General features: G+C 41.7%; 1 protein-coding gene across 9 annotated transcripts in view; it reads left to right on the forward strand.

Annotated features, from left to right (window-relative positions):
• Nucleotides 1–7,212: 7,212 nt before the first annotated feature.
• Nucleotides 7,213–20,021, forward strand: part of KMT5B (lysine methyltransferase 5B) — a 40,748-nt gene continuing 27,939 nt past the window's right edge. For 4 of the 9 annotated variants that reach the window (XM_087950756.1, XM_087950758.1, XM_026668187.2 and 1 more), the window contains exon 1: nucleotides 7,513–7,950. The gene's annotated coding sequence lies outside the window, so the exon portion shown is untranslated. Of the gene's footprint in view, nucleotides 7,427–7,512; nucleotides 7,951–8,074; nucleotides 8,734–20,021 lie in introns of those variants that run through there. The other 5 variants (XM_087950757.1, XM_087950759.1, XM_087950754.1 and 2 more) reach the window with 4 other exon arrangements.

The following is a 20,021-nucleotide window of genomic DNA, read 5'->3' on the forward strand; positions in this document are numbered from 1 at the left end:
TTGTTAGGAAAAAAGAATCAATATTGCAGCATCTGTAAAGACATTGAAGATGAAAACAAATATGGATAAACAAGGAAAATCTTCCAAAAGATCTCTGAATTCAGAAAGAAATTCCAATCTCAAATTGTATGCTGAAGGATGCCAATGACAGATAACAACTGATCCAAAGAAGACCAAAGAAACATTAAAGAAAGAGTATACTGAAAATCTGTACATTAGAGATACCAATTACCCCCCCCCCCAAAAAAAATTAGAAATCTCTAGTGGTAGAAAATGATTTAGATCAGCACTCTAATCATTATCATGGAATTGATTGAATATCTACAGAAAGCAAGCAAGCAACAGAAGAAGAATCTATAACCAATTTGGTTTTAACCAAGCTAGCAAATCTGGAGAAGGACAAAGTAGTCAGCAGATTGGAAGAGTTCTACACACCAATACCAAAGAAAGGAGTCAACAGATTGGGCAAACTATCTAAAATATTTTTAATTTCACATGCTACCAAAATAATGTTTAGGATCATCCAACACAGACTAGACCCCTATATTGAATGAAAGTTGCCAGATGCTCAACCTTTTTTTACTTTACTACTGATGTACAATGGATAATTGAGAAAGCCAAAGAACATCAAATTGAAGTCAATATGTGCATCATTGCTTATAGAAAGACCTTAGATTGTATTGATCATGTCCAGCTCTGGAATGCACTTAGAAAAATGAGTATCCCCAAGTATCTCATTATCCTCATGTGACCTATACATAGGTCAGGAAGCCACAATATGCATAGAACATGGCAATAGACTGACTCCAGGTCAGCAAAGGGGTGAGACAAGGCTGTACACTCTCTACAAATTGTCCTCAACTTACAACAGTTCATTTAGTGACTGTTCAAAGTTACAACTGCACTGAAAAAAGTGACTTATGACCATTTTTCACACTTATGAATGTTGCAGCATCCTCATTATCATGTGATTTACATTACAGTTGCTTAACTACTGGTTCATATTTATGATGGTTGCAGTGTCCTGGGAACATGTGATCTCTTTTTGCAACCTTCTTACAAGCAAAATTAATGAAGAAGCCAGATTCACTTAACAACTATGCTACTAATTTAACAACTGCAGCAAAACTTTAAAAATGTGGCAAAAAAGTCATAAAATGGAGCAAAACTCACTTAACAAATTTCTCACGTAGCATCATAAATTTGGGGGTCAATTGTGGTCATAAGTTGAAGGCTCCCAATCTATATGCAGAATATATATTGAAGGAAGCTGAACTGGAATAAGATGAGTATAGTTTTAAAACTAATCAAAGACATACCAATAACCTCTGCTATTTTGATGATATAATTCTGATGCCTAAAAATGCAAATGATCTGCTAGGTCTTGTAATGCAGGTCAAGGATATACAATGGTGAAAAATGGTACTAAGATTATATATAAATAAAGCCAAACAAATGACAACAGGCACAGTAGCTAATCTTAACATTTACAATGAAGATATTGGTGGACAGCTTCTGGCCTTAGGGTTAACTATCAACATTAAAGGAACTAGCGCGCCCCATGACCCAGGAGCGCGGGCAGGCCCGGCGAGAGGAGGGGCCCCCTCCGCCAGCCCCCGGGTAGCAATCAAGGATTATACTACAGACTAGCATTTGATAGAATAGCAGTGAGGACCTTGGAAAAGACACCAAGTTTTGTCTATATGCCTACAAAGATTGCAATTCTTTGAAATCATATTGCCAGACAATATGCCAGACATATTGTCATAGTCAAAGAGCAGACTTTGATATGAACATTCTACCAAAAAATCCAGCAATCTTGCTTTTAGCTTCACCTTCAAATGTCTAGAGACAATTATGAGAAAAGTGTAATTATGTGTGCAGATATGGTGCATCCAATTTCCAGCAATACATTAATTATATAACAAAAATTATTTGGCAAAAGTTTGAAAGCATTTACAGATTGTTGGAAAAATAAAACATGACCTTAAGAAAGGAGGAGGGTTTTTAAGACAATAGTTTGAAAGACTTATACAGAATAAAACCATTATTAGGACGTATATGGTATATAGATTACTATTAAAATGTGACATGGAAACAGAAGAAGGAAATGACTATGTGATAAAGTGATACAAAATTTTAAAGAAATAAATTGCAACTACAGGATAAATTATTGAACTATTCAATAAAATTTACCCCAAACTATAATTTAGGAGAACCTGGGACTCAGTGTTTTACAGATGGTATATAACTCCAGCCACAATTGCAAAAATAGATTAAATCCTATTAAATACCATATTTTTCAGTGTATGACACACTTTTTTCACTTCCAAAAGTGGGTGGAAATGTCTGTGCATCTTATACAGTAAATATTGCTGAAGCCCTGCCCACCCGCCGGCTCCCACCCTTTGGCCTCTGCCTTCCAGTAATTTGTCTCCCTGCAGCAAACAGCAAACAGCCTGTTTCAGTTTCAGCACAGGCTGATTAGCACAAGCAGCTGGTTGTTGGATCGACTTCCCAACAATCAGCTGTTTCAGGCTGCAGGGATTGCCATTGCCTATTGCTGCCTCTGCGTGCCCCATTTTCGGCCTCCGCATCCCATTTTTGGTCTCTGCGGGCCCTGTTTTTGGCCTCTGGGTGCCCCATTTTCAGCCTCCACATCCCATTTTTGGCCTCCGTGTGCCCTGTTTTCGGCCTCCGTGTGCCCCATTTTCCGCCCATTCTGATCCCCGCTTCCTGCAACAGGCAAAAAATGGGCGGAAATGGTCTGAATCGGCTGAATCCCACCACTGCTAAATTTATATCACCACCCAACTTGCCAAAAATGATTCTGGGCAGCATAGAATAACATATTTTTATTAGATATTTTAACATATGGTATGTAGAAGATAAAGATGAAAAATATATTAGAAAGTTAAGAAATAGACAAAAGAAAAAACAGGAAACAATACAGCCAGTAAAAAAGAAGTCTCTACAGCAGTTACAAACTGATTATCCCTCCTCCTTCTTTCCATTACATTATTAGCTTCTTTCCATAAATTCTTTTTAATCAGCACATCCATAAATAACCAATTCAATTTTCTCATTTTCAGCAAGAAGTCTATAAGAGGTTTCTAGTCTTTCATAAGAGTTCTTATTGTTTTATTCTGGATCAATGGTGAATTGTACCATTTCTGCCACCTTTATATAATATTCCTCCATTGTGAGTATTTTTCCATGTTTATGCATATAGTAGTCTCACTGTAGTTATCAATCTTCCATCAATCTTTTCTAATTGGCTATCCATAAGTCCAAATTTTAAAAAATCTGGTTTCATCTTCAACATTCTTTGCATCTTTATGTGTATTTGTATCCAATTTTTTTCACAAGTGAACATGTCATGAACAGTCAAATATCCCTTGTTTTTCACATTTCCAATATTAATTACAATTACCTTTATAAATCTTAGATATGCCTTTATAAATCTTAGATATGCCTTTATAAATCTTAGATATGCCTTTATAAATCTTAGATAATGCTTTCCTGGACCAATGGTACATCATTTTATAAAAGTTCTCTCCTAAATTATAAGTGAATTTCAGTCCTTTAAGCCACTTTCTTTCCCATTGTTTCATCTGTATAATTATGGCCAAAAGTATCAGCCCATTTTATGATGCACTTTTTAAACTTGTTCTTTTGTTTCAAACCTAAAACAGAAGTTTATATATTTTAGCAATTACATGTTGAATCCATTTGTAGCCTGATCCCTTAACCACTACAATAAACTGGCTCTCTTTGTATGACATACTGAATTACCAAGAAAGGAGAATATTTGTAGCTCAGGGTTGAAATGAGAGTTCTTTGCTGCTCTCTGAGCTTGGTTGTTTTCTTGCAGACGTTTCATTATCCAAACTAGGTAACATCATCAGTACCAATAAGAAGTGGAGTTTGCTCTCAGTTTATATTCTAATAATATAAACCGTGACGTGAGTTTGACACTCCTGTTGTAAATGTAAGGACTGGTTGCAAACTTACTTTGCACATTGAACATTGAACACTTTGAACATTGCCCTGTCAATGTTGATGGGGATTGTCTTAAGAGGCTCTTTGGCTAACAGTAAACAGCCCAACTAAAGAATCTTCAAGATCACACGCACAAGCATTAACAGGGCAAGCCACTAGAACAGGGGTCTCCAATCTTGGCAACTTTAAAACTTGTGGATTTCAACTCCCAGAAGTCCACAAGACTTAAAGTTGCCAAGGTTGGAGACCCCTGCACTAGAATATAAATTGAGAGTGAACCCTACTCCTGATTACCATTGATGATGTTATCTAGTTTGGGTAATGAAACACCTGCAAGAAAACAACCAAGCTCAGAGATAACCAAGGACCTAATACTGAATTATAAATTATCCAACCATATTTCAGCCTAGATTTCTCTATAAACTAGCAATAGAAGCAGAAGCAGCAATTAATTATTTAAAGTGGTTTAGATGCAGTCTATGAGAGCCAGTTTGGTGCAGTGGTTAAGGCAGACCAGGATTCTAGTCTGCCCTTAGGTAGAAAATCTCATCTGGGTGACCTTGGGCATTATCTCTCAGTCTTAGTGGTGGAAATAGCAAACCACTTCTGAAAAACCTGGCCAAGAAAAGAGTAATTTATGCAGGCAGTCTTTGAGAACAGACACGACTGAATGGAAGATGTAGTCTAGCTAACAATTTTATCCAGTGTACTGCCTATTGAATTTTCCATTCTGGCTGGAAATGAAAGTTTTTGAACTATAAGTTTTATTAAATTAATCCAATTTTCCAGGTTTCTATAACACACTGAATTATCAACCATGCTGGATGTGCTTGCACAACAAACTAGACTAATCTCTGGAGAAATCAAAAAAGTCAAAATATTGGTTGTAAAAAAAACAATTGAAGCCTCATATCTTTTGAATGCCCCTCCAACATATGGGTCTTGGCACATGCAATCAAGATCAATACCTTAATTTTATATTTACCTTTCCCTGCAAATACTGTTGTGCTACACACCAATATAGTTTGCAGTTCAAGGTTTTACATGACAACAGGCTAAGCCAATCAGTTTGATTAACAATAGATGTATCACATTACTTGCTATTGCATATAGCCTGTTAATCAAGATCCCAAGCTCACTTTTGTTCCACAGCAATCACTATTCTGAGTGGGTTCAAATGTTACAGATATTCCACTAGACATGAAGAAATATCCTATGGAAATCTCAGAAGACAGAATTTGGAGCAGAATTGCAGATTTTGACTGAACATTTAAAAAAATATTCTAATGTTAATAGTTCAGCAATGGAACTGTTTTTTGCAAAGTGGTGAGTTTTCATTCACTGGATACCTTCAGATAGAGACAACAAGGCATCTGTGGTGGATGTTGTAACTGGATGTCCCACACTATGTAGAACTCAGACAATAAGGTAAACCTCATTTAGCAACTGCAGTTATGACAGTGATGACAAAGTAAGTTTGCAACCAGTCCTTACATTTACAACAGGAGTGTCAAACTCACGTCACGGTGGCATCACATGATGTATCAGGAATTTCCCCCCCCCTTCTTTAATCCAGGCATGGGCATGGCCAGTGCATGATGCATCCAGCAAAGTGAGTTGTGAGATTGACAGCCTTGATTTACAAACTTTGTGGGTCTGTAAAGCAAGGAAAAGCTGAAGAAAGATCATAAGCACAGTCATGGTTTCACTTAGCAACAATTTAGCTTAATGACCAAATTGCTGATCCTAAACAAAGATGCCTATAATTCAAATTGGAAATGTATACTACCCCAGATTTGTACCACATAAGCATGGGATCTTGTTTACATGGTCAGTTTTGACAAGGGGGGAATGCAGCACATGCATTTTCAATGTCACTCATTGTCTAGATACGCTGTGGCAAACACACCACAGTGATTCTCCTAAATTAAAGATCTGAAAAAATATCAAAGATATCCAACTAGAGCATCACTGTTGTTGAAAGTTTGCAAAATCATTTGTCATGTGAATAAACTTACACAAGTTTGCTACTTTGCCATTTTTTTCCTGCCCAGTTTTCCTTAGGTTCCCCTCTTTTTAGCTTCCTTGAATCCCTTTAACAAATATATCTTTCCTTGTTTTTTTAAACAGCTGATATAATGGTTATATAACAGAAGCCATGCTTTTGAGCTCTGCTCTAGGATTGTGAAAATAGAACAATTCATTATCAACAAAATCTCTCCAACATATATAGCGTAAGTACCTGTACACACAACAGACCTAGTTAAAGGAAATAGGTAACAGTTTAGTCTATTTAGGAAAGACGCCCAAGAAAAGGACTGAGCTGCTGCAGTCTACTACCTGCTCTAGATGTAAATCTTAAAATATGCAAAAGAGCCAAACTACTGCAAACTGAAGAGGAACAAGAAAAGGGGAACCCCAAAAGGTTAAATTTGTGGTTATGACAAAGAAAGCGATGAAAAGCTACGCTGTTTGTGTACCGAGTCAAGTTTTAGCGACTAAATTAACCTACAAGCCAGCCCTCGGAAGATCAAAGCTAAATGACAGCCGCCCACAGGATGCACTAAAAGAATATGACACCAAGTTGTCTATCCAGCCCTCTTTGAAAAATATTTGTTTCGGAGAGCCCCCAATTGCGCATCGCGCAGGACAGCCCCGCTCCCCTTGGTTTCCAACGTCATCTTTCCCCCCCACATTTTATTTTTCCGCGAGTAACGTATGCAAAAGGCTGTAGCTGCTTACACAATTCAGGGGGGGGGCGTCTTTTCCAGGTGACAAGCCCCTTGTCATCACCCGTCACTTTCCCTTTTGTTCGAGAAAAGAGATGGGGGGGGCAGGGGGGGACAAGCAACCTACGACCCATCTTAGGTTTGTTCGGTTTTGAGGAACCAGAGCCTCGTGCAACGTTTTTTCTAGAGACCTTTGCCCCACCCAGGCTTCGGTGGGCTAACTTGTGAAAGGAAATGTGAACAATCGGGTCTGGATTCGGATTCCTTCTTTCCCGCGGTCTCCAATACGAAGCTAAATTAGGAGCCTCGAATCCGGGGCATACACGCCCGAGCAACTCGCGGCCAGGGAGCTGCACTCGCCTCGGCCGGTGTCAATTTAAGGGCAGATGAACTAGGCTGCCATAGCGAAACTCCGAACCGAGCGGCCCGACGGGTTTCGTCAAAGCTCGGGGTTTATTTAAAGGGCTGGAGGGGAGGGAGTAGGGCGGATTGATTTTTAATGGATTTCTTTCGGTCTCACAAAACTCTGCTAAACATCCCTTGTTTATTCGTGTATCCCTCCGCTTCGAACCTTGCGAGGGGTATGTAACCGTACTGGCAATGTTCTTCCGCCTCCCAGAGAGGTGTCGGGACTGCAGAGGCGATGCTTGGCTGCTACCTCTCTTCGGCCCCTCGAGTTAAAACAGTACACTAAGGTAAGAATGTCTGTGGCGATGTATCCCTCCGCTCTCGCAAAAGAGGTCCTCTCCCAGTTTGAAGTGTTCCTCCGCCTTCTCAGAGCGCACAAGCAGGAGGCGTTTCTTATGGCCGCGCGAGGAAGCCAAGGGGCCTAGAGGAAAGACAAAAGGCTTTTGCGCACAGCAGGATTTCGCCGGCGCGGGTCTGCTGGAGGTGACAGGCTCTCCTCGTAGAAGACTCGCCGCGTGCCGCGGCCCCGTTGTAGCGCTGCAGGGTCGTTGTGTGCGGCCTCGGGGACTTCTTCTCGCGGACGCGGCGGATGGATCTCTAGGCAGCGTTGCCCGAGATTATTCGCCCTTTGGTGCCGCCATCTTGGATTTTAATCCGCCATTTTTCCCCCCTTGGAATTATTTTTATTATTATTTTTTATGATTAATTTTTTTTCGCCTCTGGTTGGGAGTCTCCGGCTCGACGACAGAGGCTTTGGATTAGGGGGCCGCGGGGGGCGAACAGGACGGCGGGGCCCGGTGGCAATCGGGAGGTGAGTGCTTCGCGTGGACGAAAGGGGGCGGCTGGAACTGGCACACGGACAAGGGCCCCGCTCCTTCCGGGGAGGGGGCGGGAGGGAGAAGCGAGGCCTGTTGGGTTGGGCCTGGCCCGGGGACACGGAGGCGTGGTGGGGGGCTTCTCGTAGCTGAGGAGAAAGGTGGGGGGTCCCCTTGCAGAGACAATGTGGGGGGAACCCTTATTTCCCTTGGGGCTCGGCCTAGGGGAGGTCTGCTGGTTCTCCCCGGAGAGAAGGACAATGCGATAGGGAATGAGGCTGAGGGGAGGACCGACCGACTCACTGAGGGGGTGAGAGGGCGGCGGGGGGGAGCCAGGCGATGCTCGGCAGAGCTCCGAGGGAAGGAACCGGGCCTCCTTCTTAGAGCCGGGGACGCCTGTCAGGCTGGAGAAGGCAGAGGGAGTCCGGCGATATCGGGAGAGGCCTTGGCGACCCCGACTCGGCGCACCCCCTTGTGGGCTTCCATATGCCGGCGGCTGCTTTGGGTCGTTTCGCGTCTCCAAGGAGCTGGAGGGACTTGGGCTGTGCTCCCTCGGGGTTAGGCCTCGGAGGGCTTATTAGCTCCAGCGCTGCCCCTTGAGAAGGCAGGGATCTTCGGATGGGCTCTTCCCGGAAGAGCGGAGCCTGGGAGCCTGCCGTTGGTAGGAAAAGGGCCGGAGGAGGGCAGCTGGTCTTGGGATTTAGTAGCTATGACAGCTGACATTCCTGCGCTCCTGTGGCATTTCAGAGAGGCAGGTCGGGACGAGATTTCTCCAGGAGGTTCGTAAGCCTGAATTTTGTTCTGAGGGGGGTCCTAATCCCTTGTAACGTTTCAGAGAGGTTTGGGTTGTCGTGCCCGAGGCAGAAACAAACATGACTGGAGCCGGTAGGGATTGACTGTTGGAGGAGCTGGCCGCCCCCGGCTGATGAGAAAAGCCAGAGGCGGCCTGTAGGGGGCGCTGGAGATTCAGGAAAGAGTCGCTGAAGTAGCAGGGACTTCGTATCCATGGTCCCAACCGAGCAGTGAGCTATTCCTTGTCAACGATTTTTGAGTACAGGTAGTCCTCCACTTACAACAGCTCGTTTAGTGACCGTTTGAAGTTACAACGGCGAGTTATGACCATTTTTCACACTTACGACCGTTGCAGCATCCCTATGGGTGATTCACATTCAGATGCTTGACAACTGGTTCATATTTATGACAGTTGCAATGTCCCAGCGTCATGGGATAATTCTTTGCGACTTTCTGATGAGCAAAGTCAATGGGGAAGCCAGCTTCACTTAACAATTGTGTTACTAATTTAACAACTGCAGTAGTTCACTTAACAAATGTGACAAAAGTAGTAAAATGGGGCAAAACTCATTTAACAAATTTCTCACTTAGTAACCTAAGTTCTGGGCTCAATTGTAGTCAAGAACTACCTGTACTGGAGTGCATTTGAAAGGGGTATTCCCAGGGCTGTAGAATGAAAGAAAGGTAATTGTTGGGGAAATAATGCAATAGTCCCTTTTGATTACTTTGAATCTCCATCCTATTATTTTTAGTTCTTAATGGTTTTTTAAAGAAATGTTTGTTTCAAAGAATATGACTATACTTTCTAACACCAATTAGATGGTAACATCAGCAAGGTAGCAGCATGTTTGCTGGGAAGAAAAATGTGTTTGTTGTCTAGCAGTTTGATTAAAGTTGATAACACTGCCATAGTGTGAAATAGAAATAGATAGATATATCATTGGATCACAAAGTGGTTTGAAAAAGTTATTTTTAGACAATATTTTAGGACACTTTGCATTACTCAAAAGCTTGCTAGAGAAAGCATATAATGTTGAATAAACATTTCTAAAACACTTGTTATCCTAATATTGCCCGGCAGGGTATATAGCTACAAGCAGACTCTGAACTGTATTATAACTGAGGGTGTGCTTTTTAGTCAATGCAGGATACAAATGTCACATTAGTTGATCTAATCCAGTATTCTCTATTCTGGAGCCTACACATAAGAAACACTGAAAGATACAATCCTAAAACATCTGCACCAGTTATGGAAAATAATCTTAACCTGTGCTTTGCAGCAGGAGTGAGAGACAATCCTTGGATTATTTTTCAATATACAGAAATTCTATGGCCAATTAGTACAGTATGAAACTTGTACCCCAAATACAAAAAGTTTGAAAAACATTGCTATAAATGGAGCTATATTTTATTCTTCCAAAATAAGGGCTAAGGTAGCCTGTGAAGTCATAAACTTGTATGATGTCTGGATTGTCAGGCTAACTGTGGAGACTTAGCATGGTAAAATGCTTCACTATTTTCACTTTAGGAATGCTTGTTCTTTAGCTAATGTTTTCTCTATATGAGTAATTGAGTGTCAGAACATTAAAAATATATGAATGAATGAACTTGTTGTCTAAAGTGGTTTGTCCAAATAGATATAGTTTTAAACTGACAAATTTATCAGCTTCATGGATAGTAATATAATCATGGAATTTAAAATATCTGCACAATCTGCACTTTTTAAGATGTCCATGCCAACAACCTTTTCTTTTTGAATCTTTGTTCCAAATGCATACTTTTTGTTCATATTACTTTAAATTAGGCTGTTGGGTAGGATGTTGCTTTTTTGTATTTCAATAAAGTATCTTATAAAACAATGCTAGCCATTGAAAAAACAAAGTTTGTGTGCAATATCAAATATTCAACTTGGTTGTAAAATTTTGTGTATGTTTTAAGTTCTCTACAGGATTCTTATTCAAGCTAGATAGTAAACAAAGAGATGGGGGAGTTACTGATACTGTATGCGTGCATTAGTAACAATTTTACTAAACAAAGAAAAATTATACCTATTTTTCTTCTTTCTCCTTTGTCAAATAGGTACAAACCAAATTGTTATTAATGATTTTATATAGATAAATAGCATTATATTTGAGTTCACGCTGTATTATATGTATTTTTCTTTGTTTTAATTTCTCAGTGATGTACATGGCTATGGTTTCCACTATTCCATTTTTTAAAATGTTTCTTTTATTTCATAACCTACAAAAATTACACTAAATGTATTAATATTGTAAGGCAGATATATTTTGCATTTTAGGTAGATCTTAAGATAGTTTTTTTTCTTTTGAGAATGTGACCTACTTTTGAATTTCAGCCATTAAGAAAGGCATTTGTTGGAATGATTCTCTTTTTTATTTATCTAACTTGTAAATAAAGTAAGAATTTTGAGATTTGGAGTGAAATTTTTTGTTATTTTTTGTTTTGTTTGTAATTTGCAATTATTTAAAAATATTTCATGTATATTGATTATGATAGTGTACAATGGGACACTATCTTTACTAGGAGTGGTATTAATGTTAGAGAATGAGTAAGCTTTTATAATGCTATATAATGCCTAATTAGTCAATATTAAACAAATAGTTCTGGCAGTTATGTTACACTGCATGATATGCTGACAGAACTCTTCTGTAGCAAATTAGGCAAGTCCAACCTATTGTCTGCCTTCATATTTCCCTAGGGCTTTCATTGTTACATTGTTAGTTAATTCCATTGTGATTCAAAGGCTTGTGAGTTTACAAGTCCTCTCTTTTCTGCCAACCTCTTTATGGATCCAATGCATTCTTTAGAGAAACCATACATGCAGTAGATGTGGTAATAATGACTGTTATATCAAACTTTTTCTATATCAGTCTGGTATTCCTTGTGAATATGCTGCACAATATACTAACAGTAATTTATAAGTTCATAAGTTTGTTAGAATGATGGTACAAAGACCAGAATTTCCACTGCTGAGTTATGCAGTTGTAAAGCTTGACTCCACATGACCTCGTCACTTAGCAACTGCAATTCCAGCAGTCCCAGTTGGTGTCGTGAACCAAATTACACCTGGTCATTCGGCTAGGACCCATTCCAGGCCTTCTTCCCTAGGTGATGTACTCCCTTGTCCAATTCAAAGCCTCACACGAGGCCATGTGTAATTTGGATAAAGGTGCGTGCAACCTTGGGAATATAGTTTTTAATACAATGAATAGTGGCTCAAGGTGTTTAGTAAAGACATAATGCAGTATACTGTTTGGGGTAATGTCTGTTTAACCAGAGTTTTTTTTTTTTTGTTCAATAGGCCTTGGATGAAGGTCAGATCACATACCAATATTGCAAGATTATGCATAATTCTAAAGGATTATCTTAATATTGTATATATGTTATAGAAAACATCTTAATTTCACTGATCTAGATTTTTGTTTCTTCAAGTTAAATCAACCTTTTGCGCTTAGAAAATGTTACAGTAAGCAAAGTAAGTAATTGAATATTGTAGGGTCTGAATGGAGAGGAACAAACTTGCCTTAGTCTTGACAAGACTAAATGATTGTGGTATTTTGATTTCCCCCTCCCCCCAGATCAGGGATGTTTTAACCATTGAATGGATGAGGGAGTACTTCACTATTTGAGACTGTTACGGACTTGGTGATCCTTCTGGATTTACAGCTACTGCTCAATAGTAGGAGGCTGCCTGACCAAGATGTTTCTTTTTGTGAAATTAACTTGCAGTCATGGTTTCCATTTCTGGGTAATAATATATTGTTTAAAGTTTATAACAAAAGTTAAATTTATATGGAATAGAAGTATTATTAATTTTTTAAAAAATGAGTTAATATGATAGAGCGGATGAAGATGCTGGACTAGAAGCTAGGAGACCATCTATTTATATACTCCTGTATCTGTTTGTAACCCTTCATTTGGCGAAATTATTGAATCAAGTAACTCAAATGATCTAATGTACAGAATATTAGCACCTATGACTCCCATAGGAATGAAATTTGGGGAGGCTGTGGCCACTTCAGTGCCACTGCGCCTTCCAAGTACACTTTCTGTAGGTTGTGTGGTATAGGGAAAGATGGTAAAGCCATATCCCTACTTTTCTTTCCCATATTCTTCTGCTCCTGCACCTAATTAGCTGGCAGCAAGGCCCAACAGGCAAGCAGCAATTGGCTGGTTTAGAAAAGAAGCTGAAATTTGAAAAAGTTTAAGAGTTGTGGACAGCAAGGGAAGGACAAATGAGCAACTCAGATGCTTGTTGATCAGGTAGGATTTTGGGGATGCAAGTGGTTGACATGGGACCTCCATGATTCCCATAGGATTGAAAATTATCAAAATCATAACAGGTCAGTCTACTACAGTCACATGATCATCATTTCCAACATTTCTTGCCAGCTTCCTACAAAGAAAGTCAGTGGGGAAGCTGGCAGGAAATGGGAAGTTTAGATAAGGAAATATCCCTGAAACAATGAATGGGTCCTGAGTTGTCTAGTGAGTTGCCTTAGGCATGGAAGACATATGGGTGACTTTGGGCCAGTCACTTTCTCTCAACCTTAGGCAGTAGCAAACCACTTGCAAAAAGTTTGCCAAGAAAACTGAGTTTGTATGCATGGACTTGACTATGTAGCTGCCAGACGTAGAAACAGAAGAAGAAGAAAACATATTAGGTTTATCTGTGGAAATATATTCCAGTGAAATAAATGAGATTCTGGTGTTAATATGAGCATATAGCGGTATGAATATTTACAAGTTTTGTTATAGCTGGTATTGAGCTTTGATGCATACTTGTAATCTGTCCCACATGTAGCCTATATCAACATAACCAACCTGTCTTTCCCTCTCATCACAACCCAGTTTAAATCCTATATCCATAAACTAACTCTTTATATCTGGAGAAGTGAGCTGCACAAATTAAATAAAATCATATGCCTTTTAATAAATATGATTGCCAGAAAAGGTTCTCTCAGACTTCTGATTTTTGCTGCCATAGACCAATATTGTTTCCCCCCAGAAATATCTTATAGCAATGGTCAGTGCAACACACAAGTTTAATACAATTCTTTTTTAAATTTATATCTCATACTTTTCTTGCACTTATTTTGTATAAGCCTTTCCTCTATTTTCTTTAATTCCAAATCTGAATGAGTTACACAAGCTGAACCACTTGTCCTTATATTCCCCCATTTGTTTCTATTAAGGTTTCAATACATATATCCACCAGTAACATATAACATTTGTAATATTATAATAAATAAAAGCTGACAATGATATGAATATATTTTATTCATATAAAGTAGAACCAATTATTCCACAAACTGCTAATTCTCCTGAGAGCCGTTCGGATCATCCAGAGAGTGGGAGGTGCTTCAGTCTACGTCGTTGATGGCTGAGCTCAATCACTGAGGAACGCTCCGCCTCCATCACGTGGCTCTCTTGCGTTCCCCAGTTTTGCGCTCAGCCGTCGTCAAGTTAGGCTGTGCATTTCTCACTCCTTGGCCGATCCAAGACTTGCTCTCAGGTTTGGAAATATTTATAGAGAAAAACAAGTTATTTTCCTTAGCCTTCTGGCGCAGGACTGGGGATTTAAGGGGAGCGCGTTTCTTTCGCCCCCAGGGGGGGTTGTAGAACGGGCGACTTCGCGCTCGGCGCTAATTTCCCCCAATTTGATCTCTTGCCTGCCGTTTCTCTGCGCTGCGCTTGCAGCAGCCTTACTGATCGCACTGATAAGTGCTGCTGGTATTCCCCCCACCGCAACGCCGCCGCCCTAAGAAGGGGCGAAAACTTACTGCTTGGCTTCCTCGGCCTCTTTTAAGGCCGGAGAAGTAAAAACTTCATTGCCCTGAGCAGCCCGGGACTTTAGCAACGTGGGCGATCGCTCTAGGGCGCCCCACGTGGCGGGCGCCATCTTTAAAAATAAAATAAAAAGATTGAGGCCTCATAGCGCCTGAAGTAACCGGCCCTAGCACAGGCCTCTCAGCCTGTAGGGCCTTTGCTAATTGGTACAATTTAGTAATTGTTGGCTTCCCGCAGCAGGCTCAGGGCAAGTGATTGCAGCCTATCCCTCCCGGTTGTTGCCTGGGAGCTCCAGCTGCCAGAGGCCTCTCTTCCAGCCTCAGGCGTTTAATTCGATAATTGGCAATCTTTCATTAATAGAGTAATAATAATAATATTAATAATTACAATTATAATAATTATAATAATAATAATATTAATAATAATCATATATTACTAATAATAATATTAGAACAAGAATATTAACAATAGTTCTAATTTAATAGACATTGGAATATCTGCCTGTATGCAGGTCTAGATATTTCCTCATATATAGGTTTATATTTATACTCACATATAGATAGACCTGAGTGAGTTTATTCCTGTAATTTTTTCTTATTGATATTGTACCTTAGCATTCCAAGTCTCATTGGATTGTTATCCTGCTTGTGCAGATAAGTATTAAGAATTATTTCAACATCTATATTACAGAATTTATACATCTAAATTCCAAAAGGGGTGTGGGCCAGCTGAAAGGACACCCGACCTTTGTTGTAGGTCGAACCCTTGGCGAGCCAACCGCCTTTAACTGTATTACTGTCCTTTCTTGTACAATGGCAGATGACATTCCCACCAAAGGCCCTTCTTTGAAGGCCAAATCCAAATCCTACCACCTGCGCAAACTGGCTAAGGAAACTCCTAAGGAAACTCCTAAGGAAACACCTAAAGAGACCTCTAAGGCTTCTCAGAGAGACGCCCTACGACGTCACAGGGCTCTCGAGAGGAATTTGGCAGGCGGTCCAGAGAGACACAACCGGTACTTCCAGCACCCTCCGCTCCTTCTACCTCCAGACCCCCTCCTCCAGATTGCTTTTCCGTCTCCAGGCGCAGCCCATCCCAGGGACACCAGGCTCCCGGCCCATCAACCAGACAACCTCCTGAAGCTACTTTCACGCCCACGGCCTCTGGTCTTCGCCAGGAGGAGGCCCCTCATCCGAGATCCCTGCGCACATACAGGCATTGATGGAACGGGCCATTCGCCAGGGGATAGCAGAGGGCCTTCAACAGATGTCCAGGTCTACTCCCCCTCACTGGCGCCCGAACACGACCCACCATCAATGAGGTCCTCGCCTAGATCAGACCCTACTCGTGGTCAGGTACCTTCTCAAGGGGGCAGTCCTCTCCCAGAAAGGGACCCGGAGGAGGATATAGAGTATCTAGACCAATTTGGGGGGAAGAGGAAATGGAATGGGGTCTATGCAACAAGAGGAGCCCCTATCGGAGGTAGATCCTATGGAGGGGGACATGTCCGAGGATGAGGGTCTCACCCCGGACCAACCCACTGTTGCGGGCCTGTTCAAGCCCCACATGTTTAAATCCCTTTTATTCAAAGCCAGGAACATCTCTGGCCTGTCGGTGCAAACCTCCTCAGCTCTCCCCTCCCGGCAGAAGGTCAGGAGGACGCCATCTTTAGTCAACCCGTGGTGGAGGCGGAGGTAATCCCGGCTCCACCCTATTTCATGACCTGGTCTCAAATCAACTGAATTCTACTAGGGCCCCTCCCGCCCCATCCAGCCTGGACAGGAGGTTCTTTAACCTCGAGTCGAGTTTCTGTGACTTACTCAACACCCCCGAGGTGGATGAGCCCATTGTTGGGTTGGCCTCCTCGTCCTCCCCAGTGACCCCCTAGAGGCTCTGAAACCCGAGGACAAGAGGTCCGAGCTCGCCCTACGAGAGCTCACCAAGCGGACTCCTGGGCCATTAGATCAGCCACTGCGGCTTCTTTCTTCACCAGATCCTCGATCCGGTGGCTTCGGCAACTGAAGCAACATGTTCCCCCTCCAACACAAGGGCTCACCAGGACATAGCAAAACTGACGGCCGCGGCGGAATTTTCTCGCTGACGCCACCTTCCATGCGGTCAAATTCTCTGCCCGGCAATAACGCCCCATGTCACTGCTCGCCGCCTGCTCTGGCTTAAACACTGGCAGGCGGACGTTAAAAACAAAGTTAAGCTGGCTACTGCCCCCATAAAAGGGGACAAACTATTTGGCACGGCTCTGGACCCCTTGCTATCTGAAACCCGGAGCAAGAGAAAATTTCTCCCTCCTCTGTTTCGGGGTCAGAGTCTAGAGGCCCCCAGCCATTTCGGAGAGGCTCCTCCCGCCCTTTCTACCAGTCTCCCTTCCCCCAAGGTACTCGAGACCCCCTCCTCCCAACCGTTCCAGCCCCAGGATCGAACCGATCCGGCCGATAGGAACAGGAGGGGCAGCGGCTACAGGCGCCCTTTCAGGGGCTCAGGAGGAGGCCCTTCCGGCGTAGATAGATCCCGCCCCTCCTCCCATCGGCGGACGCCTCAAGCACTTTGCCGACCGATGGGACTCTTCCACCTCTGATACCTGGGTCCGTGATACCATCAGACTCGGCCTCACGCTCGAATTCAAGAGCGCCCCCTGACTTCTTTCTGGCGTCCCCCCTCAAGGGACCCCATCAAACGCAACCTAATGGATTCAGCAATCCATCATCTTCTCCAAATACAGGCCATTCAACCCGCCCCACCCTCCCAGCGGGGCAGGGGTTCTACTCCCACCTTTTGTAGTCCCCAAATCCTCCGGAGGATGGAGGGCCATCTTGGACCTTAAACGCCTTAACCGTTATCTGGTCTATCGCAGGTTCAAGATGCACACCCTGCAGTCCATCCTCCTCAGCATCCGCCAAGGGGACTGGCTATCCTCCATAGACCTCTCCGAGGCCTACCTCCACATTCCAATCCGACCCTCCCATTTCAAATTCCTCAGGTTCTGCTACAACCACCGCCACTTCCAATATGTCGCCCTTCCCTTTGGGCTAGCCTCTGCCCCGAGGACCTTCACTAAAGTCCTCGCGGCCCTGGCGGCTCATCTCAGGAATCTCCCGGTCCGCCTCCATTGCTACCTGGATGACATCCTCATCCTCTCTCCCTCCAGACCCCAAGCAGAGAGGGACATCAGGGTTACTATCTCGGCCCTCCAAGACCATGGTTTCCTAGTTAATTGGCAAAAGAGCCAACTATCCCCATCTACAAGGATCTCCCACTTGGGGGCTGTCATTGACTCAGTGCAGGGTAAGGTGTTCCTCTCCCCGAGAGATTCCTTAGTATCCAGGAAGCCATCAGGCATATCATGTATTCCAGGAAGGTTACAATTTTAGAATTGTCCAAATTACTGGGTAAATCTTAAGTTAGTTTCTTTTGAGAATTGTATACTTTTGAATTTCCATTTGTTTGTATCTAACTTGTAAATAAAGTAAGAATTTTGAGATTTGGAGTGAAATTTTTTGTTATGTTTTGTTTGTAATTTGCAATTATTTAAAAATATTTCATGTATATTGATTATGATAGTACCCTATCTTTACTAGGAGTGGTATTAATGGTGAGTAAGCCTGCTCCTAATTAGGTCAATATTAAACAAATAGTTCACAGCAGTTATGTTACACTGCATGATATGCTGACAGAACTCTTCTGTAGCAAATTAGGCAAGTCCAACCTATTGTCTGCCTTCATATTTCCCTAGGGCTTTCATTGTTACATTGTTAGTTAATTCCATTGTGATTCAAAGGCTTGTGAGTTTACAAGTCTTCTCTTTTCTGCCAACCTCTTTATGGATCCAATGCATTCTTTAGAGAAACCATACATGCAGTAGATGTGGTAATAATGACTGTTATATCAAACTTTTTCTATATCAGTCTGGTATTCCTTGTGAATATGCTGCACAATATACTAACAGTAATTTATAAGTTAATAAGTTTGTTAGAATGATGGTACAAAGACCAGAATTTCCACTGCTGAGTTATGCAGTTGTAAAGCTTGACTCCACATGACCTCGTCACTTAGCAATTGCAATTCCAGCAGTCCCAGTTGGTGTCGCTAACCAAATTACACCTGGTCATTCAGCTAGTACCCATTCCAGGCCTTCTTCCCTAGGTGATGTACTCCCTTGTCCAATTCAAAGCCTCACACGAGGCCATGTGTAATTTGGATAAAGGTGCGTGCAACCTTGGGAATATAGTTTTTAATACAATGAATAGTGGCTCAAGGTGTTTAGTAAAGACATAATGCAGTATACTGTTTGGGGTAATGTCTGTTTAACCAGAGTTTCTTTTTTTTGTTCAATAGGCCTTGGATGAAGGTCAGATCACATACCAATATTGCAAGATTATGCATAATTCTAAAGGATTATCTTAATATTGTATATATGTTATAGAAAACATCTTAATTTCACTGATCTAGATTTTTGTTTCTTCAAGTTAAATCAACCTTTTGCGCTTAGAAAATGTTACAGTAAGCAAAGTAAGTAATTGAATATTGTAGGGTCTGAATGGAGAGGAACAAACTTGCCTTAGTCTTGACAAGACTAAATGATTGTGGTATTTTGATTTCCCCCTCCCCCCAGATCAGGGATGTTTTAACCATTGAATGGATGAGGGAGTACTTCACTATTTGAGACTGTTACGGACTTGGTGATCCTTCTGGATTTACAGCTACTGCTCAATAGTAGGAGGCTGCCTGACCAAGATGTTTCTTTTTGTGAAATTAACTTGCAGTCATGGTTTCCATTTCTGGGTAATAATATATTTTTTAAAGTTTATAACAAAAGTTAAATTTATATGGAATAGAAGTATTATTAATTTTTTAAAAAATGAGTTAATATGATAGAGCGGATGAAGATGCTGGACTAGAAGCTAGGAGACCATCTATTTATATACTCCTGTATCTGTTTGTAACCCTTCATTTGGCGAAATTATTGAATCAAGTAACTCAAATGATCTAATGTACAGAATATTAGCACCTATGACTCCCATAGGAATGAAATTTGGGGAGGCTGTGGCCACTTCAGTGCCACTGCGCCTTCAAGTACACTTTCTGTAGGTTGTGTGGTATAGGGAAAGATGGTAAAGCCATATCCCTACTTTTCTTTCCCATATTCTTCTGCTCCTGCACCTAATTAGCTGGCAGCAAGGCCCAACAGGCAAGCAGCAATTGGCTGGTTTAGAAAAGAAGCTGAAATTTGAAAAAGTTTAAGAGTTGTGGACAGCAAGGGAAGGACAAATGAGCAACTCAGATGCTTGTTGATCAGGTAGGATTTTGGGGATGCAAGTGGTTGACATGGGACCTCCATGATTCCCATAGGATTGAAAATTATCAAAATCATAACAGGTCAGTCTACTACAGTCACATGATCATCATTTCCAACATTTCTTGCCAGCTTCCTACAAAGAAAGTCAGTGGG

Source organism: Notechis scutatus, chromosome 1 (genome assembly GCF_049901735.1).
Source record: "Notechis scutatus isolate UNSWTSFEM ecotype Mainland chromosome 1, rNotScu1.2, whole genome shotgun sequence".
NCBI lineage: Eukaryota > Metazoa > Chordata > Lepidosauria > Squamata > Elapidae > Notechis > Notechis scutatus.